Raw genomic sequence first — 15,769 nt, 5'->3', positions numbered from 1 at the left:
TTTGCGGAAAACCCTCAGAATGGAAGGTTAGTCAATCAATAATATTTCTTGGAAAGGAGAATAATCATTTATGGAAGGTCTAGAAAGAGTCTAAACAGATTCATGGTTTCAAGTCCTTCTTCTCCCTCTGGCAGGACAGAGACTTCAGCACTTCAAAAGGACTTTCTGGGAAGAATGTGCCATAGGCAAGGCAGTGGATACTTCCCTTTCTTACCCTGAGGAGCTGATCAGGTCTGGAATGTGGCAGGAGAGGTGGTATTCATGCATAAATTGCAGTGTTCAGAACAAAGCAGCTTTCCGCCCATTCTCCCATTCAGGTGCACTGCACAGATGCCTTTTTTCTCAATTGGGTATATGTTTGGGTCCAAGAAAGACTTCTTGGCTCCGGGGTTATAGTGACTCAAATTGTTTCCCCAGGAGGTGACATCTCAAACCATAGCAGTGTCAGCCCACTTGGAAAGTCTACAAGAACGTTTCTCTCCTCTAGACCCTGAGACTTAGGCAAACTGTCCTGGTTGACCTTCGGGGAGAGAAGAGTAGATTCTTTTTTAGCAAGTTGGTCTCCAGATTACTTCTCTTTAGGATCCTGCAGGAAGATCACTGCCACAGTGGCCTAACAGAAGACAGAACTTGCCACAATGGGGCAGGGAAGGAGACAATAGTGCTCCATTATATAGAGATGGGGGACCTCCCCACTGGAGGAGGGTCACTGAACAAATCCCACATTCCCTAGGGAGCCTGATTGGTGGAAGGAGCACTGGCTGACTTCTGATGCCTTCTTTTCAGACAGCCTCAGGGAGGAGTTCACTTCTTTTCCCCTATCCAACCTCTGGTAAATGATGCATGGCTCAGCAAAGGGCAGACCTAAAGCATCCCGCCGTGGATCAGAATTGAAGTCTGCAGAGGAGGAAGTGCAAGGAGGCCACTTGAGATCCAGGAGGGCCAGTATTAGAACCCTATGAGAAGAAGCAGGGCCAAGGGGCTCTGAGGCACCAGAGTCATAAATTGCTTTGGCCACGTGTGTGTCTGCCTACTGGTGTCTGTTGTGCATACATTTGCTTTTTCTATAGATGCTGTGTGCATTTGTAGAAAAGGCTGATGGAGGGGAGTCTTTTGTTATTATTATTCCTGCCATGCCATTGGAGTGACAGCATTTGTTTTGAGCTAATTATGGTAACTGATTTATTAGTAAAAGTAAACACATTAGTGAGAGCTTACGAGTTATAGTTTTAGGAATGAGAGTGTATAAAGTACCTTGCTCCTGAGGTAGTCATCCTCCCAGGGACTCAATCTTGGAGTTTGAATTGGGGGGTGGGTTAGTCCAGAGGGGACTCTACCTTTAAAAAGAGCTATCTTGTTTTCATATCACCTTCATTTCTAATTACACCCCTCTTCTATCCCCTGTTACCTAGAGGAAAGTAGGTGGCGTAATGGATGGAGGTCTAGGCTTGGAGTTAGGAAGACCTGACTTCAAATGCAGCCTCAGAAACTTCCTAGATGTGTGACCTTGGGCAAGTCACTTAACCTCTGTCACTGGAGAAGGAAATGGCAACCCATTTCATATCTTTGCCAAGAAAATCCCATGGAGCTTCATGGGGTCATGAAGAGTCAGACATGATTAAAATGACTGAACACCAACAAAATCTATCCCTTATCTAGAGAACTAAGGTGCAGCTGGGTGGCACAGTGGAAAGGGTGCCTGGCCTGGAGTCAAGAAGACTCAGCTTCCTGAGTTCAAATCTGGCCTCAGAGACTTACTAGCTTTATGACCCTGGACAAGTCACTTAAACCTGTTTGCCTCAGTTTCCTCATCTATAAGATGAGCTGGAGAAGGAAATGGCAAATCACTCCAGTAACTCTGCCAGGAAAACCCCAAACAGGGTCACAAGGAGTTAGACACAACCAAAAAACAACTGAATTGAATCCAGAGAACCATCCCTTATAACAAAGAGTAAGAAGGAAAGAGAAAAAGTACTTTAATATTTCTGATGTAAATGTAATATTTGTCAAATCATTCTTAAGAACCATTATCGACTTTATAAAAACATCTTTCCTTTCTATTATAGTTATTTGTGTATCTATATGCATGAGAAACAATGTGGTGTCATAGTGGATAGAGGACTTGTCATCAGAAGACCTGGGGTCAAATCTTGCATCTAACATGTAAGTAGTGATGCAACCATGTGTTGCTACACTTCACAAATGAGCGTCCATTTCCTCATGTGCAAAATGGGGTACTGATTATCTTACAGGGTGGTGAGGAAAGTACTTTGTGAACTTTAGAGCACTATTGAAATGTGAGCTGTTCTTAGGAAATGACTTGCCCAAGGTCACAAGGCAGTGGGATCAAGTGAGATAATGTATCAAAGGTTTTTACAGACATTAAAGTTTGATCCAAATGTGAGCTACTCTTATTCTAAGCAGTAGTATGCTCATTATGACCATAAGGTATTTCTCAAAGTTAAAGGCAGGCAAATTTCATTAAGATAATCAAATACATGAACATTTGACCTTACCAAAAAAGCTAAATTAGGGGGCACTTATTCATAAAGTGCAGTAATTCTTTCTTTAAAATGTGTTCATGTAACAAGGAGAATTCAATGTTATGACTGCTTAAACTAACTATAGCCTAACTTAAAAGACAATTGAAGCCCAATTCCTTGCTAGAAACTTGGCAATTTTCTCATGAGTGGAGTCAAGCAAACTTCAGGGCACATTGTGCTCAGTTGTGCCAGATACTTACGATGGTATCAGGCTTTGTTCGACTGACAAGCTTCAATTAGATTGCATTTTCTTAAGCAATTAAACATTATATTATGACCACAACAGTTATCATAGAGTGTTTCAGGAAACAGCATACAATACTTTTTCTGGGTCACAGGAGCAATTACTGAAATAGAATGAGAGTAATGTAATCCAGGATAGATTATATGGTTTACCCTCACATTGTCTTAATAAAGGTCATGGTGCTACAGCCCATTATTTCATGGGAAATCGATGGCTCCTGGCTATGGTAACAAGCAATAATATTTGATATACCTTGGCTGAGACCACATGAACACCTCGGGGGAAAAGAAAACAGGTTCATCTTACCATTGTAGGGCAAACATTGAGTCATCAATACTTAAGTGTTTTGCAAGAAAACCCAAAGCCTCCAAATACACTTTAGGTAACACGATATGTCTTTTCTTCAGCAGATAAGACTTCTGACTCAAACAGCTGTGAGGAGTGTGAGGAAGGGTAGTGTAACTTGTCTAAGGGAACATGGCTAGTAAAAAGAAGAGATTTGAACTCAAATTCTTGAAACCCTGGCTAGACAGTACAGTGGGTAGAATATTAAACTTGGAGTCAAGAAGACATAAGTTTAAATCATTCCTCAGATATTTATTAGCTGGTCAATTCACTTATCTGCTCTCAAGCCATTTTCTCACCTGTAAAATGGGTTGGACGTGGTGACCTCCAAGTTTTCTTCTATTAGGATGGAAATCTCTAGGAAATAAATCTCTAAATCTAGGATTCTATGAAGTTGAGTGTTCTTTACCCCACTCTATAATACCTTATTTTTCACATAGAGAAGTTGATTCCATGAAATTCAGTGTTCTTCACACAACACTATATTACCTTATTTTACTCATAAGAGAGATAAAGGGACTTGCCCAAGGAGTCACACAGCTAGGAAGCAGCAGAGCTAGGATTGATAGCTGTTTCCAAGAAATTAAAGGGTTTTGATGTGGAAGATGGATTAAGCTGAGAGGGAAGAATTAACAGTAGCTGTTGAAAGTTTCAAAAAGGCAGATTTAGGCTTATTATAACACAAACAAACAAAAACTTCCTAACAATTAGAATGATCCCAAAGTAGAAAAAGTTGTATCTAGAGGTAATGGTGTCTTCCCTCACTGAAAGTTTTGAGGTAAAGACTAGACAGCTGCTTATAAAGGGAACCCCAACGCAGGTACAGATTGGACTAGATGCACTTTGAAGTCCCTTCAAATTTTGATATTCTGTGGTAACCGCCACACCATGATGAAGCCACAGAGGTTTTTAACAGATAAATAGTACGGGGACTTTTATATTTTGTTATTACTATATAGAAATGTTGATTTCTATGGATTTGTTTTGTATCTTGCTACTTTACTATTATCCAAATTAGCTTCTTTGCTGATTCTCTAGGGTTTTCTAAGTAAACCATCATATCATCTGTAAAGAAGAATAATTTTATCTCCTTTTAGCCTACGTTTATGCTTTTTTCTTTTACCTTATTGCTGTTGCTAACATTTCTAGAAATTTGTCATTAACAATGGGGTGATAGGACATCCTTGCTTTATTTATGTTTACTGAGAAAGGGTCTAAATATTTCCCCATTGAAAATTATGCTAGCTTTGGGTTTTATATGTGTGTGTGTGTGTGTGTGTGTGTGTACATATGTATATATACACACACATATGTGTGTATATATATGTATATATATATATAATCATATTAAAATATATGGACTTAAGGCCCTTTATGGACATTTTATTAAAATCCTATATTTCATAGGATTAAATTTTTTTGTTATCTTTTGTTTTAATATCACCTACATTTCCCACAATATTATCTCCCCTGGGGGAAAAATTTACCAATATATTGAAAATATGTGATGTTATTTGCTGTGTTGTATTCCTATTGTCCTCCACAGGGGGAAATATCTTCTCATATCTCTCCTTTGGGGCCAAGCTTGATCATTATAATTTTGCAGCATCGATTTCAATTTTTTATGTTCTCATTTCTTCCATTTACATTGCTGTAGTAATTTTGTATATTGTTTCCAGGTTGTGCTTACTTTACTTTGCATCAGTTCATATAAGTCTTCCTACATTTCTCTGTGTTCGTGACAGTCATCATTTCTTGCTGCACAGTTATATTCCATTATATTTATGTATCACAATTTATTTAGTCATTCCCCAGTTGTTGAGCATTTGTTTTTTTCTGGTCTTTTGCTAGCACAAAAAATGCTATTGTAAACAGTTTGGCACATTATAGAGGCCTTTCTTTTTCATCCTCGACTTTCCTGGCAGGGTTATATGTCTATCAGGGGAATTTCTGGATCAATGAGGATGGATATTTGAATCACTTTCTTCACATAATTCAAAATTATTTTCCAGAGTGGTCAGGCCATTTCACAGCTATACCAACAGCATATAGTATTGCCACCTTTCCACAACTCCCCCAACATTGAATATATTTTCATATTTTGTGATCTTTGCCAATTTGTCAAATAAGTTGAAATGTCAAGTTTACTTTGGTTTATATTCTTGTTACTGTCATTCATTTAGACCATTGTTTCATATGATTGTTAATAGTAATTCTTTTTGAGAAATGTTTATTTCTTGGACCATTCATCTATTGTGGAATGGCTTTTGCTTTTCTATTAGTTGGCTAATACATCTTGTGTGTTAGACTCTCATCAGAAATATTTAGTACAAGGAGTTTTTCTCTTCTCAATCAGCTGTTTCCCTTTGTATCCTACTTTCATTACTTTTGTTCATGGATGTGCTTTTCAGTTTCAGTAATCAAAATGATCAGTTACAGTTATCTTGTGTGGCTAGGAATTCAGCCACATGCATATCTGTAAAAAGGTATTATGATTTGCTTCTTTCCCACTTTTCTAATAGTGTGATATTCAAGTCTCAAATGCATTTCACATTTATTATGGCATATGATGTAAATATTGGTCAAAATCTAATTTCTTCCAAACTGCTTTCCATTTTTTCCCAGCAATTCTTGTAAAATAAGGAGTTCTTTCCTAGATAATTTGTTTTCAGGTTATTAAACAATAGAATAGTGAGTTCAATCATTTCTGATTCTTCTTCGTCTGGTCTGTTCCATTTGTCTTTTCTGTTTTTTTTTTTTCACCAGTACCAAATGTTTTTGATGATTACTGGTCTATAATATAGTTTGAGGTTTGGAAATACTATTTCTCCTCCATTCCTCCATTTTTCATTATTTCCCTTGATACTCTAGATAGATCAGTGGTTCTCAAACTTTTTTGGCTTTGGAATGCTATCACATTCTGAAAAAATATTGAAGACCACCTCCAAGAGCTTTTCTGTACATGAATTATATATTGATATTTATCATATTAGAAATTAGAACTTTTCCTTCTCATCATGAAAATAGTTTTGTCCTCATGGACCCCCTGAAAGGATCCTGGGGATCCTCAGTGCTCCCTAGAACACACTTTGAGAACTGTTGTGTTAGGTCATTTGTTTCTTCAAATGAATTTTATAATTATTTTGTCTTCTGTAAAGTATCTCTTTTGTTAGTTTGATTGTGATAGCTCCAAATCTGTAAATCAACTTTGGTTTAAAATTTGTCATTTTTATTATATTGTCACAGCCCAGCCATGAGTACTGAATATTCCTTTAGTGATACAAGATGTTCTTTATTTTTTAAAAGAGGCACTTTGTAATTACATTTACTCAGGTATTGATTGACTCACACACACATATGTAACTTTTATTTCATTAAAAAATAGCAAGTACTTATTTTGTCTCCTTTCCATCTCCATATCCCCTTACTCTCATTGAAAAAAAGAAGAAAAACAAAATCCTAGTCAAGAAAAACAAATTCCTGTATTGGCCATGTAAAAAAAAAAGTATGTCTCACTCTGCATTTGGAGTCCATCAACTCTCTGTCAGGATGTGGAAAACATGTTTCATCATCATTAGTACTCTGCAAACGTGGTGGGTCACTGCATTGATCAGAATTCCTAAGCTTATCAAGGTTGTCTTTATGACACTTTTTATTGTATAAATGGTTCACCTAGTTCTGTTCACTTCACTCTATATCAGTTTATAGAAGTCTTCTTAAGTTTCTCTGAAGCCATTCCCTTCATAATTTCTCATAGTATAGTAGTATTCCATTACATTCACATACCATAATTTGTTGGTCATTCTCAAATTGGTGGATACTCTCTTAGTTTCCAGTGCTTTGTGACTACAAAAAGAGTGGCTATAAATATTTTTGCATATATGTGTAAGTGTTCTTTGTTCTTTAATTTCTTTAGAGATATAGGCCTTGTAGAAGTAATGATGAGTCAAAATGTATGCATAGTTTAAAATTGCTTTATAGAATAGCTGGAATAATTCACAGCTCCACCAGCAGTGATAATGTGCCTGCTTTACTTCAGTCCCTCCAACATTTATCATTTTATATTTTCATCTTTTTCAATATGATGGATGTTCAACGGAACCTCAGAAGTGCTTTAATCCATATTTCTCTAATTCTTAGTTATTTGGAACATTTTTTCATGTCTATTGATAATTTAGATTTCTTTCTATGAATACTGCCTGTTCCTAACCTTTCATAATTTTATCAGTTGGGGATTTGTTCTTACTCTTATAAATCTGAATCACTTCTTTATATATCTTGGGAATGAGACCTTCATCAGAGAAATTTGCTACAAATGTTTTTTCATAGCTAATTGTTTCCCTTTTAGTTTTAATTGCATTATTTTGTGAAAAAAACTTTAAAATTTTATATAAGCAAAATTGTCCATTACATTTTTTGTAACAGTCTATGTCTCCATTTAGTCATGAAATCTTCCCCTATCCATATATCAAAAAAGTAATTCACTCCTTGCTCCTCTGATCTGTCCATAACATGACTTTATATATCTAACATATGTATCCATTTGAAGTTTATCTTGGCATATGGTATAAGATAATGGTCTATACTTAACTTCTGCCAGACTGCTTTCCAGTTTTCACAGTGTTTGTTGAATAGTGAATCCTTACTGTAAGAAATGAGTTTGGGTTTATCAAACACTAGGCTACTTGGTGAATTTGCTCCTGTGTGTTTTGTATTTACTCTGTGCCACTAATCAACCTCTCTATTTTTTAAGCATTACTGAATTGTTTCAATAATTTCTGCTTTGTAATATGGCTCGAGATTTAGCACTGCTAGCCACCCTTTCCCTTCCAATCTTTTTCATTATTTCTCTTGAGATTATTGAACTTTTATTCTTTCTGATGAATTTTGTTTCTACTTTTTCCAGCTCTATAAAGAAATCCTTTGGTGGTTTCAATGGTATGGCACTAAATAAGCATATTAATTTAGATAGTATTGTCTTTTTATAACACTGGCTCAATTTACCCATGAATAATTAAGGTTTTTCCAATTATTTAGATATGTCTTTATTTCTGTAAAGAATACTTTGCAGTTGCATTCATATAATTCCTGTGTGTGTCTTGGTAAGTAGTTTCCTAAGCATTTTATAGATTATGTAGTTATTTTAAATGGAATTTCTTTATCTGTTTCTATAGAGGTTTGTAGATAACATACAGAAATGCTGATGATTTATTAATTTTATCACTATTATTAATTTTATATCTCACAAATTTGCTGAGGTTGTTAATTGTTCGCATTATTTTTTAGTTGACTCTCTAGGGTCTTTCAAGTAAACCATCATAGCTTCCAATTACTGCTAATAATGAATTCCCTGAAGTGGTCACATGTATTCAACTTTATGTTACAATTATGTAAAATTATTCAGTCCAATGGGAATAAGCACTGTAAATTTGAATAATGCAGCCACTTAAGGTGTAATTTTGCTTCCTCTTTGCCTATGTTTATGCCCTCAGTTTCTTTTTCTTCCATTATTGCTATAGTCAGCATTTCTAGCACTATATAAAACAATAGTGGTAATAATGGACCTCCTTGCTTTACCTCTGATCTTATTGGAGAAGCCTTTACATTTTCACCATTATATATAATGCTTGCTCTTGGTTTTTAGGTAGATGCTACTTATCATATTAAGGAAAGGCACATTATTCCTATGCTTTTCAGTGTTTTTCTCCATTTATTGATATATTTTCATTATTCATATTATTCTATTATCTCATTATTCTATTATGTTTATAGTTTTCAAAATATTGAGCCAATTCTACATTCCTAGTATAAATCCAATCTTGTTATAGTACATGTTTTGATTTGTTGCTTTAATCTTTTTGCTAATATTTTATTTAAAAATTTTTATGTAAATAGTATTAGAGATTTTGGTTCATAATTTTCTTTCTCGGTTTTGATTTTCCTCGCTTAAGAATCAAAACAATATTTGTATCATAGCAGGAATTGGCTGGGATTACTTCTTTTGCTATTTTTGCAAGTAGTTTACATAATATTGGAATTAATTTTTGTTTGAATATTTGATAGAATTTGCCTGTAGAAGCATCTTATCCTGGCTTTGTCCCAGACTTAAAACATTTTTTAGTGATTTTCAATGGGATTTCATTTCTATATATTCTTCTAGATTTTATTATTACGATAGAGAATTGCTGCTTATTTTTGTGGGTTAATTATCTCCATTAATTTTGTGCTGATTTCCTAAGTAAACCATGTATCAGCAGCACATAGGGATTGCTTTTACCTCCTCTTTGCCTGTCTTGATGCCTTTAATTTATTTCTCCTGTTTTGTTATCGCTAGCATTTTTAGAAATTTGTCAAAAGACAATGGGAAAAGAGTGCATCTTTGTTTTTACCCCTGTATTTATTGGGAAATTTCCTAGCATTTCCTTGTTTCATATAATGCTAGCCTTTAATTTTAGTAGATATTTTTTAAATCGTGTTTTTTTTTAAATCACTGTATGCCTATGCTTTGTAGGATTTTTAAAAACATAAATCAGTCTTGTATTTTTGTCAACATAACTGTTGATCTGTATCCATCAATGTAATGATGTGGGTAGGGGTGTTTTTGTTTTTAACATGATTAATTAGGTTAAATGTTTTCCTAGGATGGAAGTATCTGTATACCTCTGGTATAAATCCAAGGCTTGGGTGTCCACCCTTCTCTTGATTTGCCTCTTTAAACTTATCTAGGCTGGCCTCAGAGAACAGACACATAATCACTGAATCTATTCAGAGCTATCTAGACCATCTAGACCTGTTTTACAGATAAGGAAATAGAGGTCCCACAGAAGTTAAGTGATTTGTCCAGGCACAGGTAACAAGAGACAGGGCTGGTATCCAAACCAAAATTCTCCAAATCCAAATCCAGTGTTTTTTCCATTACAACACAGTCCATCTCTGGAACTATACTATTGAAGCCTCTACTACTCCAAATAGGACCTGCCAAAGCTTGTGGTCCACTGGCACAGCCTTTGAGAGCCCCTCAGTGCTAGGATGAGGCAGTAGAGGACACACCAAGGAACTACATTGTAACAATGACGCTTTAATTTGTTGTACATTTCAACTCTGTTGCTTTCCAAGATGTTTCCTGCTGAAGTAAGTGAGGAGACTAAGTATCAGTGTTTATTAGCGCAAGGTAAACAGGTCACTGATTCCCTCAAGCTTAGAACTAGAAGGGACTTCCGTGATCATTTTGTCAAAATCTCTTACTGTACAGAAGATGGAGCTGAGGCACAAAGAGATTAATGACTTTTCCAAGGTCACACAGGTAGTTGGAAGCAGAGCCGGAATTCAAACCCAGGTCTTCTGATCCCAAGCCCAAGATTCTTGCCACCAAACCAAGATCATAATAGCAGAATCAGGACTTAAACCTAGCTCTTCTGACTTCTGGTCTAGAGCTTGGGCTTCCCCACCCTCTTCCTTAATAAATTGATCATTTCTGAGCCCACTAATTAATCTGAGGTTAATTAAATCTAGAGTTGGGGTAGAAAGTCTTCATTAGCTTCTGTGACGGCAAAAATCCAACTCAAGGTGGCCAAGAATAGTACTAATGCCAGGGTTAGAGCATGTAGGAATTACGAATTGTACTGGACACTGAATATGTCCTAGAACCAAAAAAGCCCAGGTTCTCAAGATATAAATAAAGATACCCCATGAAATGAAAACAAATTCAGACCAAGTTATTTAAAGAAATTATTGAAAATGCAAATTGGATGTGGTTAGAATAAAGGGCATAGCCACTGATTACAATAATTTTATTTTATTATTTTTTATGTTTAATTGGTATAAATCAATTGATATAATATTGACACCAAGAATAGGAGTAAGGACTGTATCTGTGATTTCATTAGTATAGGGAAACACCTGGTGAGTTGTTACTTTCTCTTCAATATGGATTCTTAGAGGGGACCAGAGATTGTTGTTGCGTTGTTTGTCCTTCATTCTCAAAGAGGACCACGACATCAGGGAGGTGTTGTCATGACTTACAAGTGAATTGGATTTAAGTGAGAGAGGAACTTGCAAAGTCACCAGCCTCACTTTCTCCTCCAGGGCCAACTGGGTCCAATGGTGAGATGTAGATCAGGATGACTGGGGATGGCCCTGGATATAGCAGGAGACCTTGGCTTTTTTAAGCTAAAGTTTTTTAACAGGTCTCAGTTGACCGAGGCAACACCCATTCAGTGATTAAGGCTAGGTAATAAATGCGGCAGAGAACAGTCTCTTTACCTAGCAAAAAAATCAATCTGGGAGAAGAAGATCCTCAGGACACCTCCCTGATGTCATAGTCCTAGAGAGCACCAAGAGAGACCAAGAAACATTTTTGCATCAGAATCATCAGAAAGCGTTTGGTTTATTTTCTAAGGGGAGAGATATGGCAGATAAAGGCAACACTGTTTTAGAATGCGAAATCTTACAGAGAAGGAAGAATATGAGCAGTACTGCCTCATTAAAAAAAATGAGTAGGATTGGAGGGCAAAGCCCACTTTAAAATGCTAGGCAAGTGATGCAACCAATCAGAGTCATCCCGAGGATATTAAAAAGAAACCAGAAGAACAATAGGCAGAAGAAAGATGGAAAAGATCTTCAAAGATTCACCGTTGAAGAAAGTATACTATCACACCTGAACTCTACCATCAAAATTCCAGATGTGTTTACAGAGGTAGTAGAAAATGGGACTAACCAGAAGGCAACAAGATTGGGGCCAGGTATTAAAGGATTTTAAAAGCTAAAGGGAAGAGTTTATATTGTGTCTTTTGGGCAATAGGAAGTCACTTTAGTTTACTGAATAGGGGAGTCATGGTGGTATCCGCACTTAAAAACATTCACTGTGTGAAGGATGGATTGGAGTGGGGAGAGAATTGAAGTAGGGAGACCATGAGTTAGTAAGCCATTGCTATAGTCTAAGTGAGAATCGATAAAAGATTTAAGTCAAGTGGTGAATAGAAAGACAGGGTCAAACGTGACAGATAGGGAGATGGAAAGGGAAGACTCTGACAGCTGAGAATATACGTTGGGTGAAGAGGTAAGGGAGTGAGCACTTAAAGATAATGCCAGAGTTATGAACTTGGGAGACTGGAGGAATGGTGGTACATTCAACAGAAAAAGGGAATTTTGGAAGAGGGGTGGGTTTTTGGGGAAAGATAATGAGCTGTGTTTTGGATATATTGAATCTGAGATATCTATGGACATATAGTTTGAAATGTCCAATAGGCATTTGGTGATGCATGACTAAAGGTCTGGCAAGGGACAAGAACTTGATAATAGATTTCTGAATCATCTGCATGGACATGATCATTAGACCCACCAGAGCTGCAGAGATAACCAAAAGAGAATGTAGAGAGAGAAGAGGAAAAGGACCAGCACCAAGCCTTTGGGGACATACGGAATTGGGGGCATGATATTGATAATTAGCCATCAAAGGAGACTGAGAAGTGCTCAGATAGGTACAGAGAGAACCGGGAGAGAGTAGTATCATGAAACTGAGATCAGAGAAAGTCTACCAGAGGAGAGGGTGGTCTCAAATGGAGCAGAAAAGGTATAAGAGAGAATGAGAACTGAGTGAAAACTGCCAAGTTAGGTAACTAAAAATCTTTGGTAGCTTTGGAGAGAGGTTTCAGGTGAGTGATGAGATTGGAAGGCAGACTATAAAGGGTTGACGAGTGAATGGGAGGAGAAGAAGTGGAATCAGTGTGTTAGAAAACTTTTTTTCTAGGAGTTTGGATGAGATAGGGAGGAGAAATAACCTACTAAATAGGGAATTGTGGATATCCCAAGGGAATGGTAGGGTCTCCTGAAAGGTATTTTTTTGTTTGTTTGTTTGTGTTTAGGATAAGAGAAATTTGGGTATGTTTGAAGGCAGTAGGGAAGGAACCAGTATTTGCCTTTGTGATCAAGGAGCTGGATTGAAAAGGGATTCCTTATGTATGGTGGGACCTCCCAGATTCTTCTTTTTGTAGATGACAATGTGCTGACTGCATCAAGCTCAAGTTCACTGCAGTGCCTCTTGAAAGGGACCTATAATAACTCAAAGGGATTTGGCTGTCCATCCACATAGGAAAAACCAAGTGGATGAATATTATTCCCCAGATTTAACAGGCATTTATATGGATGTCCTCTAGAACTTATCCATCAGTAAGTAGGTCTATTTGGCACAGAAAGTACAAATGGACTAGGTAGGTACAGATTTGAACAGGTACAGAAGAGCCAGCCGGATTGCTTTCAGGAAACTGCAAAGATCTTTTAAAGACTTCAAGCTCCTTGGGAAAGCAGAGGCTTATTTTTTTTTAATATTAAGAGTCTACCAGTATTGCAAGATAGATAGATAGGTAGAATATTTATTAAATGCTTACTATATACCATGTACTCAATATATGGCAGCAAGACATGGAATACAATTACCTATGAAGAGTTTCATTTCAATTTTATTTTATGTTTTTGGGTTGGGCGATTGGGGTTAAGTGACTCGCCCAGCGTCACACAGATAGTGTTATACGTCTGAGGTCAGATTTGGTGTTCTATCCACTGCGCCACCTAGCTGCGCCTCTATGAAGAGTTTTAGAAAGGTATCATAGAGGGTAAAGGAGAAGCATATGATTGTTATGAACAGTTACAACATATAAGTGATGAGAAACTCCAAACATCAGCAATTGTATGATCAGAAGAGAAGTTGGAGGAAGGCCTCTGGCACCTTGGGTGGACTCCCCTGCAGAGTCCACATATTGGGAGAACATGGACAAGAATTGCATAGGATGGCTGAGCATAGAATGGGTAGTAATCTGAATCTTAGAGGGCAGACTGAGTTGATGAGATCATAGATACATTTGAATATATGCCAGGCACTGGGTGAGGAACTGGGGATACATTTTATCAGGGGAAACAACATGTATACATATAAAAAGATATACATACATACATATGTAATGTATATATGTATATGTATATTCTGTGTACATGCAATTTCTCCTGCAAAAACCAAACCCAAAAAACAACCATTCCAGGCTTGGCTGGTTACATTTACATATTAAATCTTAGATAATTTGGAGTGAGGGGTGGGGTAGGGAGCTCATAAAAAATTCCTTGCAAAATGTAACAGAGAAAACCTTGTCCCATGAACCTCTCTGATCATTATTATAAAGCAAGACATAAAGCAGGGAGATGTGTACTCACCATGGGCATCATTCAGCACAGAATTCCAGGTGCAGGTGGCTTCTCTGTGTTTCCATTTAAGAAAACAAAACACAAAACAAGTTATATTGGAAAAGATAAAGTAACTGAAATAATTAATACGCACTAAACTGCAAATCCTAGCAAGTATTTAAGTTGTTAAATATTTCTCCAGTAAGCTCAGTTGTCTTTAGGCAGGGGTGAGGAACCTGTGGGCCTCGAGGCCACATGTGGCCTTCTAGGTCCTTGGTGAGGCCTTTTGACTGAGTCTTAAGTTTTACAGAACAAATCCTTTTATTAATGGGATTTGTTCTGTCAAGTTTGAATTCAGTCAAAGAGCCAAACTTGAGAACCTGGAGGGCCACATGTGGCCTTGAGGTCGCAGGTTCTCCACCCCTGCCTTTAGGTGTGTCAGTCCAGAACCAGAATATGCCATATTTATGCCCCCACCTCGGAAAGATTCCAAAAAAGTATTAATTAAATAATTATTACATTGATAAAACAAAATCGGGCACACTTTTTCTCCTCTCAGCCCCTTCAGGCCGTCTCCCCAGTCCCTCCCAGCCCCCCAGTTCCCTCGGCCCAGCCCCCCAGTCCCTCCCAGCCCCCCAGTCTCCCTCGGCCCGGGGCCTCCCCACCCCGGTCCCCCTCGGCCCCGGCGCGCACCGATGCTCTTCGTGCGCCCACGTCTCGCGCTTCCAGCCCCTGGAGCTCCCGCTTTGTCCCGCGCGGCCGCAGTCTTCTCCACCGAGGAGCCACAGGGCAAAAAGTTTCTTGTGGGGGCCGGCCCAGCTCCGGGAACCCAGTGTGCCCGGCCTACCGCCCGCCAGGCCGGGCGCCCGCTGCCTGGCAGTCTTAGGGTGAGTGACCGCTCAGCCTCTCCCCTCTCTCCAGGCTAGTCTGCAGAGGTCCTGGGCCCGGCCTTCGGCTAGCTGTCCGGTTGCTACGGCAACGCGAGGTAAACCGGCCGCCTGGGCCAGGAGCCCCAGACCCCTCGGGGCCGCCCTCCACCCTCCTCCCCGGCCTGGCCCCTCTCCGGGCTCCGTCGCCCGCTCAGCCGGGGGGGGGGGCTTCCCGGAGGCGGCTTCGTCCCGAGGTCACCAAGGCCCGTCACTCGGTCTGTCCGCTTCGTCCATGTCGTCGTCGGGTCTGCGTCTCGGAGTCTTAGGAAGAACCGGCTTCTTTGTGGTTGTCCCCCCTTCCCCCTCCCACTCGAGAAGAGTTCTGACATTGTGTGAGTCTGTGGTCTCCCCCTCACGCTGCCCGAGGGGGGAGACGGTCTGAATATCCTAGGTCGCAGTACCATTGCTCCCCCAAACTGCCCCCCCCTTTCCTCCTTCCCTAATTCCAGTCGGTGCCCTTCGCCTAGGCTGACAGGCAAGAAAGACCTGGCATCAATTCTCTTTCCCCTACTTCCTCTTTACCCTTCCACCCCGCC

The 15,769-nt window shown here is 38.7% G+C and overlaps 1 long non-coding RNA gene across 1 annotated transcript in view; it reads right to left on the bottom strand.

The window, feature by feature from the left end:
- LOC110218950 (uncharacterized) overlaps nt 1–15,561 on the bottom strand; it is a 38,828-nt gene extending 23,267 nt beyond the window's left edge. Inside the window, exons 1-2 of the long non-coding RNA XR_002327452.2 lie at nt 14,998–15,561; nt 14,335–14,378 (exon numbers count right to left, since the gene is read on the bottom strand). This is a non-coding gene — a long non-coding RNA (uncharacterized LOC110218950). The remainder of the gene's footprint in view (nt 1–14,334; nt 14,379–14,997) is intronic.
- Nucleotides 15,562–15,769: the final 208 nt, after the last annotated feature.

This window comes from Phascolarctos cinereus, unplaced genomic scaffold (genome assembly GCF_003287225.1).
Source record: "Phascolarctos cinereus isolate Bilbo 61053 unplaced genomic scaffold, phaCin_HiC Scaffold_9;HRSCAF=440, whole genome shotgun sequence".
Taxonomy (NCBI): Eukaryota; Metazoa; Chordata; class Mammalia; order Diprotodontia; family Phascolarctidae; genus Phascolarctos; species Phascolarctos cinereus.
The sequence above is the reverse complement of the archived record's forward strand: the minus strand, read 5'-3'. Positions and strand labels throughout refer to the sequence as shown.